Genomic DNA, 20229 nt, shown 5'->3' with positions numbered 1-20229 from the left:
CATGTAACTGTGCCTACAAATGGAACATTTTGTTCATTTATTAGGGAGTTGTGAAAATGGCAAAATCAAATTGCCATTATTGACACAGACCAGCTGCCGCTGTCCGGACATTTCGTCGAAAGACATTTCGTCGAAAGACATTTGGTCGACGTAATTTGGTCGAAAGCCAAATGGTCGATTTTTTAATTTATATATATATATATTTTTTAGGTTGTAGTTTAGGGAAATAAAGGGGTTTTTTTAGAAAAAAAGGGGGTTGGCGGGGAACCCCCCAACCCCCACCCCCCAAAAAAAAAATGTGAAAATAAAAAACAAAAGCAATTCGACCATTTGGTTTTCGACCAAATGGTTTCGACCATTTGTCCTGTCGACAAATTTTTTTCGACTAAATGTCTTGCAACCCAGCTGCCGACTGTTGCTATTGACAGGAGTTCCAGGTGTATAAACTGAGGAGATCACCAGTTCAATTACCTGTGAACGCATTTTGAAGCTCATTCACAACCAGTTCATGCCCGTTCTCTCCATTTTGGCTTTCTGGCTGGCCGAGGGGCCCTTCAGTAATGTTCTTTGCTAACCATTACACCATGGGCCCCTTGCTGGTGCAACCTGACAGAGTTGTAACAGAAATGAGAATCGAGATCTCATGCATCATTTTAACAAACTCATATTCCTAGCCCACGGATATTATGCAAATGTGGAACTGTTTAGTTGGTTGTTGCGCAATAGCAAACTCTTTGCTTTACAGCTCATTTGGATAGGATTCTTCCTCTGGAGGCATAAGATAAAAGAATATTGCATACATTCTCTAAAAGGCGCTTTTTTTGCTGCAATGACGTTCATCATGTCACTAAGTATGTAGGTTCCATGGTGTAATGGTTAGCACTCTGGACTCTGAATCCAGCGATCCGAGTTCAAATCTCGGTGGGACCTTGGGAATTACTGTGTTTGTTTTCCTCTCAGTGTCTTGTTTTAATAGCAATGACGCTGCTGTGTCGCCCACTTTCATAGCATTATTCCCTGGGTGCATTTGAAAAAAGAAAGATTTTCCATGGATGACGCTCTTTAGCCACAATGAAACCCACCACTTTCTGTGGTGTGAAAGACCCATGGTGTAATGGTAGCACCCTGGAGGTTGAATCCAATAATTTGCATTCAAATCTCTGTAAGAGTTTACCATCAGTCGAACCTTTCCCTTATCGTTTATTGTGGATGTCTTCTTTGAAGAAAGGTATGATCCAACTAAAGTAAGTACATTCACGAATGGGCCCTTGGTCGGTACAAACAGTATTTATACACCTCAGGCCTTTTGTGAATTAAGAAAAGTGTGTTCTTCGTTCTATTTTTCATCTCAAACTGATACCTTCATTTTACAAACATGTAAAGACTGTTAAGACGCTTGATTAATATCATTGATTCTGAATGTGGTCGCTTTTCATAGGATTAACCCTTTAACAATTTTGAAAGAGAATGGCGATACAATAGAGCTGCTTTTCCCAAAATGGTATTATTAATGTTGTTGCTGCATCTTCAAGTAAAAAGAGAATCCATTGGGTCACAGATTGAGCATGTTTCTTAACATTGAGTTAAGTTTGAAAATTTCAAATCTTTTATGTATGTTTCCGATGCAGATCTGCCCATCGACTCAGAATGACCTCACTGTTCATACATTTAAAAAAAATGCATAAAGGTTAAGGTGCTAGGCACAAAAGTGGATTTTTATGAAAAGTTATGCCAGAGAGTGAGAGCGAAAATGAATACCCTACACCACTAACCTTATGAATATTACTATCTTTGGCCTATAATTTAAGACAACAAGGAGACAAAGTGTGTTAGAGCAAGAGAGAGGTTCCACCGAGACTTGAACTCGGATCGCTGGATTCAAAGTCCAAAGTGCTAACCATTACACCATGGAACCCTTGTTGAGCAGAGCTTCATAAGGGCAATGAGAATATAGGGCACAGTCAAGATTTTTACTGACCTATAGTAACCGTTTACTGATATTATATCGAAGCAGCACTGTTGCTGTTGGATGCTGTGCAATCGCAAAGTACTGGCTTCATGTCTCATTTGGATCAAATTCTTCCTCTGGAGTCTAATGATATAGGAATATTACATATTTTCTCTGATGTGCTCTGTTTTTCCAGAATGAAGTGTATCATGCTACTGAATATGTGGGTTCCATGGTGTAATGGTTAGCACTCTGGACTCTGAATCCAGCGATCCGAGTTCAAGTCTCGGTGGGACCTTGGGGCTGCTTCTCTTTTAGAGTTGCCTTTCATTTGCAGATAGATATAACAGCAATAGCTTTGCTTTACAGCCCACTTTGATGGCAGTCTTCTTTGACCAAAGAATATTAATAGTTTCTGGGGATGACTCTCTTTTGCCACAAAGAAACTGCCCACTCTCATATCTCCAAAGCTCCAAGGTATAATGGCTATTAAACTGGCTTTTGATCTCAGCGATTTGCATTGAAAGCCCAGGAGGCCCCTAAAATCAGTTGAATTGTTTCCTGATAATTTAGAGTTTATTTCTTCTTTCGAGAAAGGTGTGATCCAAATAAAGTAAGTACATTTAAACAAGGGCACTTGATCAGTAAATGCACTACTTTCTAGAACTCATAACTCTTGTAAGTTATAAAAAGTTTGCTCTCCATACAGTTTGTCAACTCAAAGAATTACATTTTTTACACATTTAATAAGACCATCAAATTGCTTGAAACATAGGAATGATTGTGAAAGTGAATATGATTCACCAAAATAATTGTATAACATTTTTTAATGTTAATAAAATAGGGCTTTTTCCAATCTTTTCACATCAATGTTGTTTCTGCATGTTCCAGTGAGCAGAGAATCTACTGCACATAGTGTGTACATTTTTCTTTTCATAGAGTTAAGGTTGGACATTATTCATCTGTGGAAAATGTTTCTGAGAGATATCTGGGTGCCCACTCTGATTGACCTTAGGGATTGTACATTAACGATATGTAGTTGCATCACTGTATTGGTATCAGGCACCAAAGTACATTTAAATGGAATGTCGTGCAGAGAGAGTCGACTGAACTTCTGAATATTAACTCTGTTGAATTGTAATTTGAGAAATTAGAAAATGGAGTGTAAGAGCAAGATAACGGTTCCACCGAGACTTGAACTCGGATCGTTGGATTCAAAGTCCAAAGTGCTAACCATTACACCATGGAACCCCTGCAAGATGCACCTGAGAGCGTTGAATCAGAAATGGCAATATAGAGCACATTTACAATTTGTACAGATTCATAGTCCCAATTGACTGATATCATACAAACACAGCGATGTTGTCGATTGACGTTGTGCTATAGCAATCTCTGTGCTTTATAGAGCATGTAGATCAAATTCTTCCTCTTGAGGCATATGATTAAGCAATATTAAATATTGTTTCTGACTGCCTCTGTTTTGGCATAATGAAGTTCAGCATTTGCGGAAGTATTTAGGTTCCATGGTCTAATGGTTAGTAGGCTGGACTCTGAATTTAGTAATCTGACATGTTATAGCTATATTTTGTTTTCCTTTGGGTGTATTGTCATTTTATGCACATAGATTTCCTAGCAGTGGCTGTGATGAATAGTTCAATTTGATAGCAGCTTCCTTTTGAGAATTTGAAAAAAAAAGAATTAAATAGTCTCTCTGGATGACTCTGCTTTGATTTCTATGTGCACATCCCTTTTGCGTTTCAGAGGGATTGACCAACATACACAACAGTGCTTGGAAGACCTCTTCCTCCCTCATGGCATGTAAAGCTAACCTCTCTCCTACCTTGTGTTTTTTTACTTTTTAACTTCCCCTTCCGAGTCATGATCATGTAACTGAATTTACATTTTTAGATTTTAACTGCAGTACTTGCTTGTTTTTCATTTTTATTTTTTGTGTACGCATACATCCCTTTTTGTGGGGAGGGGGGAGTGATGTCTGTTTACTTATATTAGCTAATATAGGTCATTTTATGTCCGCTTACAATATGTGTCAGGATTTTTTATGTCGTTTCCAATCAATGTCTAATATCAAGTGGTTTGCAGCAGTCATACAAAGGCACGTAACACCCCCAAAACACCTACATAAGTTAGAAATACTCCGGAAGAGTACTCAGTTTATGAAAAGGCGGTGAATCCCAAATAGAACTGTAAATGTAAGCTAGCAAGCAGACCGTGCACCCCTGTTTGGAACTATGACCTGTGTGTTGCCCTCTATTAACAGAACAATGTAACTGCAGCCCATGTCACATAAAATAGAAAGTAGAGATTATGCAAATTAACTCCCAGAAGAGCCTGGTGTCACCCCAAAAGGTGTCATGCTTTTCACACCAAGAAACATCCACACATAGATCCCTGCGAACCTCAAAAACGTACAGGAAACCCTGTCCAGCGCTTTGCTCCCAGAGGAGATAAGGTTGAAAAACCACCCTATGTTAAAAGTGTCCATAATCCATGCCAGCTGCCCTGTCTATAGAACCTGGCCGTTCGTGGCCGTCGGGGCCTAGGGGCATGAGTGGAAGGGTTTAACCTGCCTGGGTTCTTGGGCATGGTTTCATCATGCCTCAGTTTACAATGGCACTCTGCCACTTTGTCAGGCTTTAAAGAAGCCTGACTCCTGCAGAGCAAAAGATCTGATTATTTCCTTACATGTTTTGTACGTAAGAATGCGGATGGTGCTCTGAGCCTCCTATGGTGGTTATTAAGCATGGTATACATACCATAGCATGTAACTGTGCCTACAAATGGAACATTTTGTTCATTTATTAGGGAGTTGTGAAAATGGCAAAATCAAATTGCCATTATTGACACAGACCAGCTGCCGCTGTCCGGACATTTCGTCGAAAGACATTTCGTCGAAAGACATTTGGTCGACGTAATTTGGTCGAAAGCCAAATGGTTGATTTTTTAATTTATATATATATATATTTTTTAGGTTGTAGTTTAGGGAAAAAAAGGGTTTTTTTTAGAAAAAAAGGGGGTTGGCGGGGACCCCCCCAACCCCCACCCCCCAAAAAAAAAATGTGAAAATAAAAAACAAAAGCAATTCGACCATTTGGTTTTCGACCAAATGGTTTCGACCATTTGTCCTGTCGACAAATTTTTTTCGACGAAATGTCTTGCAACCCAGCTGCCGACTGTTGCTATTGACAGGAGTTCCAGGTGTATAAACTGAGGAGATCACCAGTTCAATTACCTGTGAACGCATTTTGAAGCTCATTCACAACCAGTTCATGCCCGTTCTCTCCATTTTGGCTTTCTGGCTGGCCGAGGGGCCCTTCAGTAATGTTCTTTGCTAACCATTACACCATGGGCCCCTTGCTGGTGCAACCTGACAGAGTTGTAACAGAAATGAGAATCGAGATCTCATGCATCATTTTAACAAACTCATATTCCTAGCCCACGGATATTATGCAAATGTGGAACTGTTTAGTTGGTTGTTGCGCAATAGCAAACTCTTTGCTTTACAGCTCATTTGGATAGGATTCTTCCTCTGGAGGCATAAGATAAAAGAATATTGCATACATTCTCTAAAAGGCGCTTTTTTTGCTGCAATGACGTTCATCATGTCACTAAGTATGTAGGTTCCATGGTGTAATGGTTAGCACTCTGGACTCTGAATCCAGCGATCTGAGTTCAAATCTCGGTGGGACCTTGGGAATTACTGTGTTTGTTTTCCTCTCAGTGTCTTGTTTTAATAGCAATGACGCTGCTGTGTCGCCCACTTTCATAGCATTATTCCCTGGGTGCATTTGAAAAAAGAAAGATTTTCCATGGATGACGCTCTTTAGCCACAATGAAACCCACCACTTTCTGTGGTGTGAAAGACCCATGGTGTAATGGTAGCACCCTGGAGGTTGAATCCAATAATTTGCATTCAAATCTCTGTAAGAGTTTACCATCAGTCGAACCTTTCCCTTATCGTTTATTGTGGATGTCTTCTTTGAAGAAAGGTATGATCCAACTAAAGTAAGTACATTCACGAATGGGCCCTTGGTCGGTACAAACAGTATTTATACACCTCAGGCCTTTTGTGAATTAAGAAAAGTGTGTTCTTCGTTCTATTTTTCATCTCAAACTGATACCTTCATTTTACAAACATGTAAAGACTGTTAAGACGCTTGATTAATATCATTGATTCTGAATGTGGTCGCTTTTCATAGGATTAACCCTTTAACAATTTTGAAAGAGAATGGCGATACAATAGAGCTGCTTTTCCCAAAATGGTATTATTAATGTTGTTGCTGCATCTTCAAGTAAAAAGAGAATCCATTGGGTCACAGATTGAGCATGTTTCTTAACATTGAGTTAAGTTTGAAAATTTCAAATCTTTTATGTATGTTTCCGATGCAGATCTGCCCATCGACTCAGAATGACCTCACTGTTCATACATTTAAAAAAAATGCATAAAGGTTAAGGTGCTAGGCACAAAAGTGGATTTTTATGAAAAGTTATGCCAGAGAGTGAGAGCGAAAATGAATACCCTACACCACTAACCTTATGAATATTACTATCTTTGGCCTATAATTTAAGACAACAAGGAGACAAAGTGTGTTAGAGCAAGAGAGAGGTTCCACCGAGACTTGAACTCGGATCGCTGGATTCAAAGTCCAAAGTGCTAACCATTACACCATGGAACCCTTGTTGAGCAGAGCTTCATAAGGGCAATGAGAATATAGGGCACAGTCAAGATTTTTACTGACCTATAGTAACCGTTTACTGATATTATATCGAAGCAGCACTGTTGCTGTTGGATGCTGTGCAATCGCAAAGTACTGGCTTCATGTCTCATTTGGATCAAATTCTTCCTCTGGAGTCTAATGATATAGGAATATTACATATTTTCTCTGATGTGCTCTGTTTTTCCAGAATGAAGTGTATCATGCTACTGAATATGTGGGTTCCATGGTGTAATGGTTAGCACTCTGGACTCTGAATCCAGCGATCCGAGTTCAAGTCTCGGTGGGACCTTGGGGCTGCTTCTCTTTTAGAGTTGCCTTTCATTTGCAGATAGATATAACAGCAATAGCTTTGCTTTACAGCCCACTTTGATGGCAGTCTTCTTTGACCAAAGAATATTAATAGTTTCTGGGGATGACTCTCTTTTGCCACAAAGAAACTGCCCACTCTCATATCTCCAAAGCTCCAAGGTATAATGGCTATTAAACTGGCTTTTGATCTCAGCGATTTGCATTGAAAGCCCAGGAGGCCCCTAAAATCAGTTGAATTGTTTCCTGATAATTTAGAGTTTATTTCTTCTTTCGAGAAAGGTGTGATCCAAATAAAGTAAGTACATTTAAACAAGAGCACTTGATCAGTAAATGCACTACTTTCTAGAACTCATAACTCTTGTAAGTTATAAAAAGTTTGCTCTCCATACAGTTTGTCAACTCAAAGAATTACATTTTTTACACATTTAATAAGACCATCAAATTGCTTGAAACATAGGAATGATTGTGAAAGTGAATATGATTCACCAAAATAATTGTATAACATTTTTTAATGTTAATAAAATAGGGCTTTTTCCAATCTTTTCACATCAATGTTGTTTCTGCATGTTCCAGTGAGCAGAGAATCTACTGCACATAGTGTGTACATTTTTCTTTTCATAGAGTTAAGGTTGGACATTATTCATCTGTGGAAAATGTTTCTGAGAGATATCTGGGTGCCCACTCTGATTGACCTTAGGGATTGTACATTAACGATATGTAGTTGCATCACTGTATTGGTATCAGGCACCAAAGTACATTTAAATGGAATGTCGTGCAGAGAGAGTCGACTGAACTTCTGAATATTAACTCTGTTGAATTGTAATTTGAGAAATTAGAAAATGGAGTGTAAGAGCAAGATAACGGTCCCACCGAGACTTGAACTCGGATCGTTGGATTCAAAGTCCAAAGTGCTAACCATTACACCATGGAACCCTTGCAAGATGCACCTGAGAGCGTTGAATCAGAAATGGCAATATAGAGCACATTTACAATTTTTACAGATTCATAGTCCCAATTGACTGATATCATACAAACACAGCGATGTTGTCGATTGACGTTGTGCTATAGCAATCTCTGTGCTTTATAGAGCATGTAGATCAAATTCTTCCTCTTGAGGCATATGATTAAGCAATATTAAATATTGTTTCTGACTGCCTCTGTTTTGGCATAATGAAGTTCAGCATTTGCGGAAGTATTTAGGTTCCATGGTCTAATGGTTAGTAGGCTGGACTCTGAATTTAGTAATCTGACATGTTATAGCTATATTTTGTTTTCCTTTGGGTGTATTGTCATTTTATGCACATAGATTTCCTAGCAGTGGCTGTGATGAATAGTTCAATTTGATAGCAGCTTCCTTTTGAGAATTTGAAAAAAAAAGAATTAAATAGTCTCTCTGGATGACTCTGCTTTGATTTCTATGTGCACATCCCTTTTGCGTTTCAGAGGGATTGACCAACATACACAACAGTGCTTGGAAGACCTCTTCCTCCCTCATGGCATGTAAAGCTAACCTCTCTCCTACCGTGTGTTTTTTTACTTTTTAACTTCCCCTTCCGAGTCATGATCATGTAACTGAATTTACATTTTTAGATTTTAACTGCAGTAGTTGCTTGTTTTTCATTTTTATTTTTTGTGTACGCATACATCCCTTTTTGTGGGGAGGGGGGAGTGATGTCTGTTTACTTATATTAGCTAATATAGGTCATTTTATGTCCGCTTACAATATGTGTCAGGATTTTTTATGTCGTTTCCAATCAATGTCTAATATCAAGTGGTTTGCAGCAGTCATACAAAGGCACGTAACACCCCCAAAACACCTACATAAGTTAGAAATACTCCGGAAGAGTACTCAGTTTATGAAAAGGCGGTGAATCCCAAATAGAACTGTAAATGTAAGCTAGCAAGCAGACCGTGCACCCCTGTTTGGAAATATGACCTGTGTGTTGCCCTCTATTAACAGAACAATGTAACTGCAGCCCATGTCACATAAAATAGAAAGTAGAGATTATGCAAATTAACTCCCAGAAGAGCCTGGTGTCACCCCAAAAGGTGTCATGCTTTTCACACCAAGAAACATCCACACATAGATCCCTGCGAACCTCAAAAACGTACAGGAAACCCTGTCCAGCGCTTTGCTCCCAGAGGAGATAAGGTTGAAAAACCACCCTATGTTAAAAGTGTCCATAATCCATGCCAGCTGCCCTGTCTATAGAACCTGGCCGTTCGTGGACGTTCGGGGCCTAGGGGCATGAGTGGAAGGGTTTAACCTGCCTGGGTTCTTGGGCATGGTTTCATCATGCCTCAGTTTACAATGGCACTCTGCCACTTTGTCAGGCTTTAAAGAAGCCTGACTCCTGCAGAGCAAAAGATCTGATTATTTCCTTACATGTTTTGTACGTAAGAATGCGGATGGTGCTCTGAGCCTCCTATGGTGGTTATTAAGCATGGTATACATACCATAGCATGTAACTGTGCCTACAAATGGAACATTTTGTTCATTTATTAGGGAGTTGTGAAAATGGCAAAATCAAATTGCCATTATTGACACAGACCAGCTGCCGCTGTCCGGACATTTCGTCGAAAGACATTTCGTCGAAAGACATTTGGTCGACGTAATTTGGTCGAAAGCCAAATGGTCGATTTTTTAATTTATATATATATATATTTTTTAGGTTGTAGTTTAGGGAAAAAAAGGGTTTTTTTTAGAAAAAAAGGGGGTTGGCGGGGACCCCCCCAACCCCCACCCCCCAAAAAAAAAATGTGAAAATAAAAAACAAAAGCAATTCGACCATTTGGTTTTCGACCAAATGGTTTCGACAATTTGTCCTGTCGACAAATTTTTTTCAACGAAATGTCTTGCAACCCAGCTGCCGACTGTTGCTATTGACAGGAGTTCCAGGTGTATAAACTGAGGAGATCACCAGTTCAATTACCTGTGAACGCATTTTGAAGCTCATTCACAACCAGTTCATGCCCGTTCTCTCCATTTTGGCTTTCTGGCTGGCCGAGGGGCCCTTCAGTAATGTTCTTTGCTAACCATTACACCATGGGCCCCTTGCTGGTGCAACCTGACAGAGTTGTAACAGAAATGAGAATCGAGATCTCATGCATCATTTTAACAAACTCATATTCCTAGCCCACGGATATTATGCAAATGTGGAACTGTTTAGTTGGTTGTTGCGCAATAGCAAACTCTTTGCTTTACAGCTCATTTGGATAGGATTCTTCCTCTGGAGGCATAAGATAAAAGAATATTGCATACATTCTCTAAAAGGCGCTTTTTTTGCTGCAATGACGTTCATCATGTCACTAAGTATGTAGGTTCCATGGTGTAATGGTTAGCACTCTGGACTCTGAATCCAGCGATCCGAGTTCAAATCTCGGTGGGACCTTGGGAATTACTGTGTTTGTTTTCCTCTCAGTGTCTTGTTTTAATAGCAATGACGCTGCTGTGTCGCCCACTTTCATAGCATTATTCCCTGGGTGCATTTGAAAAAAGAAAGATTTTCCATGGATGACGCTCTTTAGCCACAATGAAACCCACCACTTTCTGTGGTGTGAAAGACCCATGGTGTAATGGGAGCACCCTGGAGGTTGAATCCAATAATTTGCATTCAAATCTCTGTAAGAGTTTACCATCAGTCGAACCTTTCCCTTATCGTTTATTGTGGATGTCTTCTTTGAAGAAAGGTATGATCCAACTAAAGTAAGTACATTCACGAATGGGCCCTTGGTCGGTACAAACAGTATTTATACACCTCAGGCCTTTTGTGAATTAAGAAAAGTGTGTTCTTCGTTCTATTTTTCATCTCAAACTGATACCTTCATTTTACAAACATGTAAAGACTGTTAAGACGCTTGATTAATATCATTGATTCTGAATGTGGTCGCTTTTCATAGGATTAACCCTTTAACAATTTTGAAAGAGAATGGCGATACAATAGAGCTGCTTTTCCCAAAATGGTATTATTAATGTTGTTGCTGCATCTTCAAGTAAAAAGAGAATCCATTGGGTCACAGATTGAGCATGTTTCTTAACATTGAGTTAAGTTTGAAAATTTCAAATCTTTTATGTATGTTTCCGATGCAGATCTGCCCATCGACTCAGAATGACCTCACTGTTCATACATTTAAAAAAAATGCATAAAGGTTAAGGTGCTAGGCACAAAAGTGGATTTTTATGAAAAGTTATGCCAGAGAGTGAGAGCGAAAATGAATACCCTACACCACTAACCTTATGAATATTACTATCTTTGGCCTATAATTTAAGACAACAAGGAGACAAAGTGTGTTAGAGCAAGAGAGAGGTTCCACCGAGACTTGAACTCGGATCGCTGGATTCAAAGTCCAAAGTGCTAACCATTACACCATGGAACCCTTGTTGAGCAGAGCTTCATAAGGGCAATGAGAATATAGGGCACAGTCAAGATTTTTACTGACCTATAGTAACCGTTTACTGATATTATATCGAAGCAGCACTGTTGCTGTTGGATGCTGTGCAATCGCAAAGTACTGGCTTCATGTCTCATTTGGATCAAATTCTTCCTCTGGAGTCTAATGATATAGGAATATTACATATTTTCTCTGATGTGCTCTGTTTTTCCAGAATGAAGTGTATCATGCCACTGAATATGTGGGTTCCATGGTGTAATGGTTAGCACTCTGGACTCTGAATCCAGCGATCCGAGTTCAAGTCTCGGTGGGACCTTGGGGCTGCTTCTCTTTTAGAGTTGCCTTTCATTTGCAGATAGATATAACAGCAATAGCTTTGCTTTACAGCCCACTTTGATGGCAGTCTTCTTTGACCAAAGAATATTAATAGTTTCTGGGGATGACTCTCTTTTGCCACAAAGAAACTGCCCACTCTCATATCTCCAAAGCTCCAAGGTATAATGGCTATTAAACTGGCTTTTGATCTCAGCGATTTGCATTGAAAGCCCAGGAGGCCCCTAAAATCAGTTGAATTGTTTCCTGATAATTTAGAGTTTATTTCTTCTTTCGAGAAAGGTGTGATCCAAATAAAGTAAGTACATTTAAACAAGGGCACTTGATCAGTAAATGCACTACTTTCTAGAACTCATAACTCTTGTAAGTTATAAAAAGTTTGCTCTCCATACAGTTTGTCAACTCAAAGAATTACATTTTTTACACATTTAATAAGACCATCAAATTGCTTGAAACATAGGAATGATTGTGAAAGTGAATATGATTCACCAAAATAATTGTATAACATTTTTTAATGTTAATAAAATAGGGCTTTTTCCAATCTTTTCACATCAATGTTGTTTCTGCATGTTCCAGTGAGCAGAGAATCTACTGCACATAGTGTGTACATTTTTCTTTTCATAGAGTTAAGGTTGGACATTATTCATCTGTGGAAAATGTTTCTGAGAGATATCTGGGTGCCCACTCTGATTGACCTTAGGGATTGCACATTAACAATATGTAGTTGCATCACTGTATTGGTATCAGGCACCAAAGTACATTTAAATGGAATGTCGTGCAGAGAGAGTCGACTGAACTTCTGAATATTAACTCTGTTGAATTGTAATTTGAGAAATTAGAAAATGGAGTGTAAGAGCAAGATAACGGTCCCACCGAGACTTGAACTCGGATCGTTGGATTCAAAGTCCAAAGTGCTAACCATTACACCATGGAACCTTTGCAAGATGCACCTGAGAGCGTTGAATCAGAAATGGCAATATAGAGCACATTTACAATTTTTACAGATTCATAGTCCCAATTGACTGATATCATACAAACACAGCGATGTTGTCGATTGACGTTGTGCTATAGCAATCTCTGTGCTTTATAGAGCATGTAGATCAAATTCTTCCTCTTGAGGCATATGATTAAGCAATATTAAATATTGTTTCTGACTGCCTCTGTTTTGGCATAATGAAGTTCAGCATTTGCGGAAGTATTTAGGTTCCATGGTCTAATGGTTAGTAGGCTGGACTCTGAATTTAGTAATCTGACATGTTATAGCTATATTTTGTTTTCCTTTGGGTGTATTGTCATTTTATGCACATAGATTTCCTAGCAGTGGCTGTGATGAATAGTTCAATTTGATAGCAGCTTCCTTTTGAGAATTTGAAAAAAAAAGAATTAAATAGTCTCTCTGGATGACTCTGCTTTGATTTCTATGTGCACATCCCTTTTGCGTTTCAGAGGGATTGACCAACATACACAACAGTGCTTGGAAGACCTCTTCCTCCCTCATGGCATGTAAAGCTAACCTCTCTCCTACCGTGTGTTTTTTTACTTTTTAACTTCCCCTTCCGAGTCATGATCATGTAACTGAATTTACATTTTTAGATTTTAACTGCAGTAGTTGCTTGTTTTTCATTTTTATTTTTTGTGTACGCATACATCCCTTTTTGTGGGGAGGGGGGAGTGATGTCTGTTTACTTATATTAGCTAATATAGGTCATTTTATGTCCGCTTACAATATGTGTCAGGATTTTTTATGTCGTTTCCAATCAATGTCTAATATCAAGTGGTTTGCAGCAGTCATACAAAGGCACGTAACACCCCCAAAACACCTACATAAGTTAGAAATACTCCGGAAGAGTACTCAGTTTATGAAAAGGCAGTGAATCCCAAATAGAACTGTAAATGTAAGCTAGCAAGCAGACCGTGCACCCCTGTTTGGAACTATGACCTGTGTGTTGCCCTCTATTAACAGAACAATGTAACTGCAGCCCATGTCACATAAAATAGAAAGTAGAGATTATGCAAATTAACTCCCAGAAGAGCCTGGTGTCACCCCAAAAGGTGTCATGCTTTTCACACCAAGAAACATCCACACATAGATCCCTGCGAACCTCAAAAACGTACAGGAAACCCTGTCCAGCGCTTTGCTCCCAGAGGAGATAAGGTTGAAAAACCACCCTATGTTAAAAGTGTCCATAATCCATGCCAGCTGCCCTGTCTATAGAACCTGGCCGTTCGTGGACGTTCGGGGCCTAGGGGCATGAGTGGAAGGGTTTAACCTGCCTGGGTTCTTGGGCATGGTTTCATCATGCCTCAGTTTACAATGGCACTCTGCCACTTTGTCAGGCTTTAAAGAAGCCTGACTCCTGCAGAGCAAAAGATCTGATTATTTCCTTACATGTTTTGTACGTAAGAATGCGGATGGTGCTCTGAGCCTCCTATGGTGGTTATTAAGCATGGTATACATACCATAGCATGTAACTGTGCCTACAAATGGAACATTTTGTTCATTTATTAGGGAGTTGTGAAAATGGCAAAATCAAATTGCCATTATTGACACAGACCAGCTGCCGCTGTCCGGACATTTCGTCGAAAGACATTTCGTCGAAAGACATTTGGTCGACGTAATTTGGTCGAAAGCCAAATGGTCGATTTTTTTATTTATTTATATATATATTTTTTAGGTTGTAGTTTAGGGAAAAAAAGGGGTTTTTAGAAAAAAAGGGGGTTGGCGGGGACCCCCCAACCCCCACCCCCCCAAAAAAAAATGTGAAAATAAAAAACAAAAGCAATTCGACCATTTGGTTTTCGACCAAATGGTTTCGACCAATTGTCCTGTCGACAAATTTTTTTCGACGAAATGTCTGGCAACCCAGCTGCCGACTGTTGCTATTGACAGGAGTTCCAGGTGTATAAACTGAGTAGATCACCAGTTCAATTACCTGTGAACGCATTTTGAAGCTCATTCACAACCAGTTCATGCCCGTTCTCTCCATTTTGGCTTTCTGGCTGGCCGAGGGGCCCTTCAGTAATGTTCTTTGCTAACCATTACACCATGGGCCCCTTGCTGGTGCAACCTGACAGAGTTGTAACAGAAATGAGAATCGAGATCTCATGCATCATTTTAACAAACTCATATTCCTAGCCCACGGATATTATGCAAATGTGGAACTGTTTAGTTGGTTGTTGCGCAATAGCAAACTCTTTGCTTTACAGCTCATTTGGATAGGATTCTTCCTCTGGAGGCATAAGATAAAAGAATATTGCATACATTCTCTAAAAGGCGCTTTTTTTGCTGCAATGACGTTCATCATGTCACTAAGTATGTAGGTTCAATGGTGTAATGGTTAGCACTCTGGACTCTGAATCCAGCGATCCGAGTTCAAATCTCGGTGGGACCTTGGGAATTACTGTGTTTGTTTTCCTCTCAGTGTCTTGTTTTAATAGCAATGACGCTGCTGTGTCGCCCACTTTCATAGCATTATTCCCTGGGTGCATTTGAAAAAAGAAAGATTTTCCATGGATGACGCTCTTTAGCCACAATGAAACCCACCACTTTCTGTGGTGTGAAAGACCCATGGTGTAATGGTAGCACCCTGGAGGTTGAATCCAATAATTTGCATTCAAATCTCTGTAAGAGTTTACCTTCAGTCGAACCTTTCCCTTATCGTTTATTGTGGATGTCTTCTTTGAAGAAAGGTATGATCCAACTAAAGTAAGTACATTCACGAATGGGCCCTTGGTCGGTACAAACAGTATTTATACACCTCAGGCCTTTTGTGAATTAAGAAAAGTGTGTTCTTCGTTCTATTTTTCATCTCAAACTGATACCTTCATTTTACAAACATGTAAAGACTGTTAAGACGCTTGATTAATATCATTGATTCTGAATGTGGTCGCTTTTCATAGGATTAACCCTTTAACAATTTTGAAAGAGAATGGCGATACAATAGAGCTGCTTTTCCCAAAATGGTATTATTAATGTTGTTGCTGCATCTTCAAGTAAAAAGAGAATCCATTGGGTCACAGATTGAGCATGTTTCTTAACATTGAGTTAAGTTTGAAAATTTCAAATCTTTTATGTATGTTTCCGATGCAGATCTGCCCATCGACTCAGAATGACCTCACTGTTCATACATTTAAAAAAAATGCATAAAGGTTAAGGTGCTAGGCACAAAAGTGGATTTTTATGAAAAGTTATGCCAGAGAGTGAGAGCGAAAATGAATACCCTACACCACTAACCTTATGAATATTACTATCTTTGGCCTATAATTTAAGACAACAAGGAGACAAAGTGTGTTAGAGCAAGAGAGAGGTTCCACCGAGACTTGAACTCGGATCGCTGGATTCAAAGTCCAAAGTGCTAACCATTACACCATGGAACCCTTGTTGAGCAGAGCTTCATAAGGGCAATGAGAATATAGGGCACAGTCAAGATTTTTACTGACCTATAGTAACCGTTTACTGATATTATATCGAAGCAGCACTGTTGCTGTTGGATGCTGTGCAATCGCAAAGTATTGGCTTCATGTCTCATTTGGATTAAATTCTTCCTCTGGAGTCTAATGATATAGGAATATTACATATTTTCTCTGATGTGCTCTGTTTTTCCAGAATGAAGTGCATCATGCTACTGAATATGTGGGTTCCATGGAGTAATGGTTAGCACTCTGGACTCTGAATCCAGCGATCCGAGTTCAAGTCTCCGTGGGACCTTGGGGCTGCTTCTCTTTTAGAGTTGCCTTTCATTTGCAGATAGATATAACAGCAATAGCTTTGCTTTACAGCCCACTTTGATGGCAGTCTTCTTTGACCAAAGAATATTAATAGTTTCTGGGTCTGGGGATGACTCTCTTTTGCCACAAAGAAACTGCCCACTCTCATATCTCCAAAGCTCCAAGGTATAATGGCTATTAAACTGGCTTTTGATCTCAGCGATTTGCATTGAAAGCCCAGGAGGCCTCTAAAATCAGTTGAATTGTTTCCTGATAATTTAGAGTTTATTTCTTCTTTCGAGAAAGGTGTGATCCAAATAAAGTAAGTACATTTAAACAAGGGCACTTGATCAGTAAATGCACTACTTTCTAGAACTCATAACTCTTGTAAGTTATAAAAAGTTTGCTCTCCATACAGTTTGTCAACTCAAAGAATTACATTTTTTACACATTTAATAAGACCATCAAATTGCTTGAAACATAGGAATGATTGTGAAAGTGAATATGATTCACCAAAATAATTGTATAACATTTTTTAATGTTAATAAAATAGGGCTTTTTCCAATCTTTTCACATCAATGTTGTTTCTGCATGTTCCAGTGAGCAGAGAATCTACTGCACATAGTGTGTACATTTTTCTTTTCATAGAGTTAAGGTTGGACATTATTCATCTGTGGAAAATGTTTCTGAGAGATATCTGGGTGCCCACTCTGATTGACCTTAGGGATTGTACATTAACGATATGTAGTTGCATCACTGTATTGGTATCAGGCACCAAAGTGCATTTAAATGTAATGTCGTGCAGAGAGAGAGAGAGTGTGAAAACGGCTACCTGAGTCGACTGAACTTCTGAATATTAACTCTGTTGAATTGTAATTTGAGAAATTAGAAAATGGAGTGTAAGAGCAAGATAACGGTTCCACCGAGACTTGAACTCGGATCGTTGGATTCAAAGTCCAAAGTGCTAACCATTACACCATGGAACCCCTGCAAGATGCACCTGAGAGCGTTGAATCAGAAATGGCAATATAGAGCACATTTACAATTTGTACAGATTCATAGTCCCAATTGACTGATATCATACAAACACAGCGATGTTGTCGATTGACGTTGTGCTATAGCAATCTCTGTGCTTTATAGAGCATGTAGATCAAATTCTTCCTCTTGAGGCATATGATTAAGCAATATTAAATATTGTTTCTGACTGCCTCTGTTTTGGCATAATGAAGTTCAGCATTTGCGGAAGTATTTAGGTTCCATGGTCTAATGGTTAGTAGGCTGGACTCTGAATTTAGTAATCTGACATGTTATAGCTATATTTTGTTTTCCTTTGGGTGTATTGTCATTTTATGCACATAGATTTCCTAGCAGTGGCTGTGATGAATAGTTCAATTTGATAGCAGCTTCCTTTTGAGAATTTGAAAAAAAAAGAATTAAATAGTCTCTCTGGATGACTCTGCTTTGATTTCTATGTGCACATCCCTTTTGCGTTTCAGAGGGATTGACCAACATACACAACAGTGCTTGGAAGACCTCTTCCTCCCTCATGGCATGTAAAGCTAACCTCTCTCCTACCTTGTGTTTTTTTACTTTTTAACTTCCCCTTCCGAGTCATGATCATGTAACTGAATTTACATTTTTAGATTTTAACTGCAGTAGTTGCTTGTTTTTCATTTTTATTTTTTGTGTACGCATACATCCCTTTTTGTGGGGGGGGGGGAGTGATGTCTGTTTACTTATATTAGCTAATATAGGTCATTTTATGTCCGCTTACAATATGTGTCAGGATTTTTTATGTCGTTTCCAATCAATGTCTAATATCAAGTGGTTTGCAGCAGTCATACAAAGGCACGTAACACCCCCAAAACACCTACATAAGTTAGAAATACTCCGGAAGAGTACTCAGTTTATGAAAAGGCGGTGAATCCCAAATAGAACTGTAAATGTAAGCTAGCAAGCAGACCGTGCACCCCTGTTTGGAACTATGACCTGTGTGTTGCCCTCTATTAACAGAACAATGTAACTGCAGCCCATGTCACATAAAATAGAAAGTAGAGATTATGCAAATTAACTCCCAGAAGAGCCTGGTGTCACCCCAAAAGGTGTCATGCTTTTCACACCAAGAAACATCCACACATAGATCCCTGCGAACCTCAAAAACGTACAGGAAACCCTGTCCAGCGCTTTGCTCCCAGAGGAGATAAGGTTGAAAAACCACCCTATGTTAAAAGTGTCCATAATCCATGCCAGCTGCCCTGTCTATAGAACCTGGTCGTTCGTGGACGTTCGGGGCCTAGGGGCATGAGTGGAAGGGTTTAACCTGCCTGGGTTCTTGGGCATGGTTTCATCATGCCTCAGTTTACAATGGCACTCTGCCACTTTGTCAGGCTTTAAAGAAGCCTGACTCCTGCAGAGCAAAAGATCTGATTATTTCCTTACATGTTTTGTACGTAAGAATGCGGATGGTGCTCTGAGCCTCCTATGGTGGTTATTAAGCATGGTATACATACCATAGCATGTAACTGTGCCTACAAATGGAACATTTTGTTCATTTATTAGGGAGTTGTGAAAATGGCAAAAGCAAATTGCCATTATTGACACAGACCAGCTGCCGCTGTCCGGACATTTCGTCGAAAGACATTTGGTCGACGTAATTTGGTCGAAAGCCAAATGGTCGATTTTTTTATTTATTTATATATATATTTTTTAGGTTGTAGTTTAGGGAAAAAAAGGGGTTTTTAGAAAAAAAGGGGGTTGGCGGGGACCCCCCCAACCCCCACCCCCCAAAAAAAAAATGTGAAAATAAAAAACAAAAGCAATTCGACCATTTGGTTTTCGACCAAATGGTTTCGACCAATTGTCCTGTCGACAAATTTTTTTCGACGAAATGTCTGGCAACCCAGCTGCCGACTGTTGCTATTGACAGGAGTTCCAGGTGTATAAACTGAGTAGATCACCAGTTCAATTACCTGTGAACGCATTTTGAAGCTCATTCACAACCAGTTCATGCCCGTTCTCTCCATTTTGGCTTTCTGGCTGGCCGAGGGGCCCTTCAGTAATGTTCTTTGCTAACCATTACACCATGGGCCCCTTGCTGGTGCAACCTGACAGAGTTGTAACAGAAATGAGAATCGAGATCTCATGCATCATTTTAACAAACTCATATTCCTAGCCCACGGATATTATGCAAATGTGGAACTGTTTAGTTGGTTGTTGCGCAATAGCAAACTCTTTGCTTTACAGCTCATTTGGATAGGATTCTTCCTCTGGAGGCATAAGATAAAAGAATATTGCATACATTCTCTAAAAGGCAGCTTTTTTTGCTGCAATGACGTTCATCATGTCACTAAGTATGTAGGTTCCATGGTGTAATGGTTAGCACTCTGGACTCTGAATCCAGCGATCCGAGTTCAAATCTCGGTGGGACCTTGGGAATTACTGTGTTTGTTTTCCTCTCAGTGTCTTGTTTTAATAGCAATGACGCTGCTGTGTCGCCCACTTTCATAGCATTATTCCCTGGGTGCATTTGAAAAAAGAAAGATTTTCCATGGATGACGCTCTTTAGCCACAATGAAACCCACCACTTTCTGTGGTGTGAAAGACCCATGGTGTAATGGTAGCACCCTGGAGGTTGAATCCAATAATTTGCATTCAAATCTCTGTAAGAGTTTACCATCAGTCGAACCTTTCCCTTATCGTTTATTGTGGATGTCTTCTTTGAAGAAAGGTATGATCCAACTAAAGTAAGTACATTCACGAATGGGCCCTTGGTCGGTACAAACAGTATTTATACACCTCAGGCCT

The 20229-nt window shown here is 39.5% G+C and overlaps 16 non-coding genes across 16 annotated transcripts; 8 read left to right on the top strand and 8 right to left on the bottom strand.

Moving 5' to 3' along the window:
* Positions 1-858: 858 nt before the first annotated feature.
* TRNAQ-CUG (transfer RNA glutamine (anticodon CUG)) lies at positions 859-930 on the top strand. Its single transcript has one exon. It is a non-coding gene; the product is annotated as a tRNA-Gln (tRNA).
* Positions 931-1843: 913 nt separating this feature from the next.
* Positions 1844-1915, bottom strand: TRNAQ-UUG (transfer RNA glutamine (anticodon UUG)). The gene has a single exon. It is a non-coding gene; the product is annotated as a tRNA-Gln (tRNA).
* Positions 1916-2174: 259 nt separating this feature from the next.
* On the top strand, positions 2175-2246 carry TRNAQ-CUG (transfer RNA glutamine (anticodon CUG)). Its single transcript has one exon. It is a non-coding gene; the product is annotated as a tRNA-Gln (tRNA).
* An 881-nt stretch (positions 2247-3127) lies between these two features.
* TRNAQ-UUG (transfer RNA glutamine (anticodon UUG)) lies at positions 3128-3199 on the bottom strand. Its single transcript has one exon. It is a non-coding gene; the product is annotated as a tRNA-Gln (tRNA).
* Positions 3200-5585: 2386 nt separating this feature from the next.
* TRNAQ-CUG (transfer RNA glutamine (anticodon CUG)) lies at positions 5586-5657 on the top strand. The gene has a single exon. It is a non-coding gene; the product is annotated as a tRNA-Gln (tRNA).
* Positions 5658-6570: 913 nt separating this feature from the next.
* TRNAQ-UUG (transfer RNA glutamine (anticodon UUG)) lies at positions 6571-6642 on the bottom strand. The gene has a single exon. It is a non-coding gene; the product is annotated as a tRNA-Gln (tRNA).
* Positions 6643-6901: 259 nt separating this feature from the next.
* Positions 6902-6973, top strand: TRNAQ-CUG (transfer RNA glutamine (anticodon CUG)). The gene has a single exon. It is a non-coding gene; the product is annotated as a tRNA-Gln (tRNA).
* An 881-nt stretch (positions 6974-7854) lies between these two features.
* On the bottom strand, positions 7855-7926 carry TRNAQ-UUG (transfer RNA glutamine (anticodon UUG)). Its single transcript has one exon. It is a non-coding gene; the product is annotated as a tRNA-Gln (tRNA).
* Positions 7927-10313: 2387 nt separating this feature from the next.
* Positions 10314-10385, top strand: TRNAQ-CUG (transfer RNA glutamine (anticodon CUG)). The gene has a single exon. It is a non-coding gene; the product is annotated as a tRNA-Gln (tRNA).
* A 913-nt stretch (positions 10386-11298) lies between these two features.
* On the bottom strand, positions 11299-11370 carry TRNAQ-UUG (transfer RNA glutamine (anticodon UUG)). The gene has a single exon. It is a non-coding gene; the product is annotated as a tRNA-Gln (tRNA).
* Positions 11371-11629: 259 nt separating this feature from the next.
* Positions 11630-11701, top strand: TRNAQ-CUG (transfer RNA glutamine (anticodon CUG)). Its single transcript has one exon. It is a non-coding gene; the product is annotated as a tRNA-Gln (tRNA).
* Positions 11702-12582: 881 nt separating this feature from the next.
* On the bottom strand, positions 12583-12654 carry TRNAQ-UUG (transfer RNA glutamine (anticodon UUG)). Its single transcript has one exon. It is a non-coding gene; the product is annotated as a tRNA-Gln (tRNA).
* A 2384-nt stretch (positions 12655-15038) lies between these two features.
* Positions 15039-15110, top strand: TRNAQ-CUG (transfer RNA glutamine (anticodon CUG)). Its single transcript has one exon. It is a non-coding gene; the product is annotated as a tRNA-Gln (tRNA).
* Positions 15111-16023: 913 nt separating this feature from the next.
* TRNAQ-UUG (transfer RNA glutamine (anticodon UUG)) lies at positions 16024-16095 on the bottom strand. Its single transcript has one exon. It is a non-coding gene; the product is annotated as a tRNA-Gln (tRNA).
* A 1244-nt stretch (positions 16096-17339) lies between these two features.
* Positions 17340-17411, bottom strand: TRNAQ-UUG (transfer RNA glutamine (anticodon UUG)). Its single transcript has one exon. It is a non-coding gene; the product is annotated as a tRNA-Gln (tRNA).
* A 2371-nt stretch (positions 17412-19782) lies between these two features.
* Positions 19783-19854, top strand: TRNAQ-CUG (transfer RNA glutamine (anticodon CUG)). Its single transcript has one exon. It is a non-coding gene; the product is annotated as a tRNA-Gln (tRNA).
* Positions 19855-20229: the final 375 nt, after the last annotated feature.

Source organism: Ambystoma mexicanum, chromosome 5p, assembly GCF_040938575.1.
Source record: "Ambystoma mexicanum isolate Mex_15411 chromosome 5p, UKY_AmexF1_1, whole genome shotgun sequence".
In the NCBI taxonomy this organism is placed as follows: Eukaryota; Metazoa; Chordata; class Amphibia; order Caudata; family Ambystomatidae; genus Ambystoma; species Ambystoma mexicanum.
This window is presented reverse-complemented; position numbering and strand designations above follow the sequence as displayed.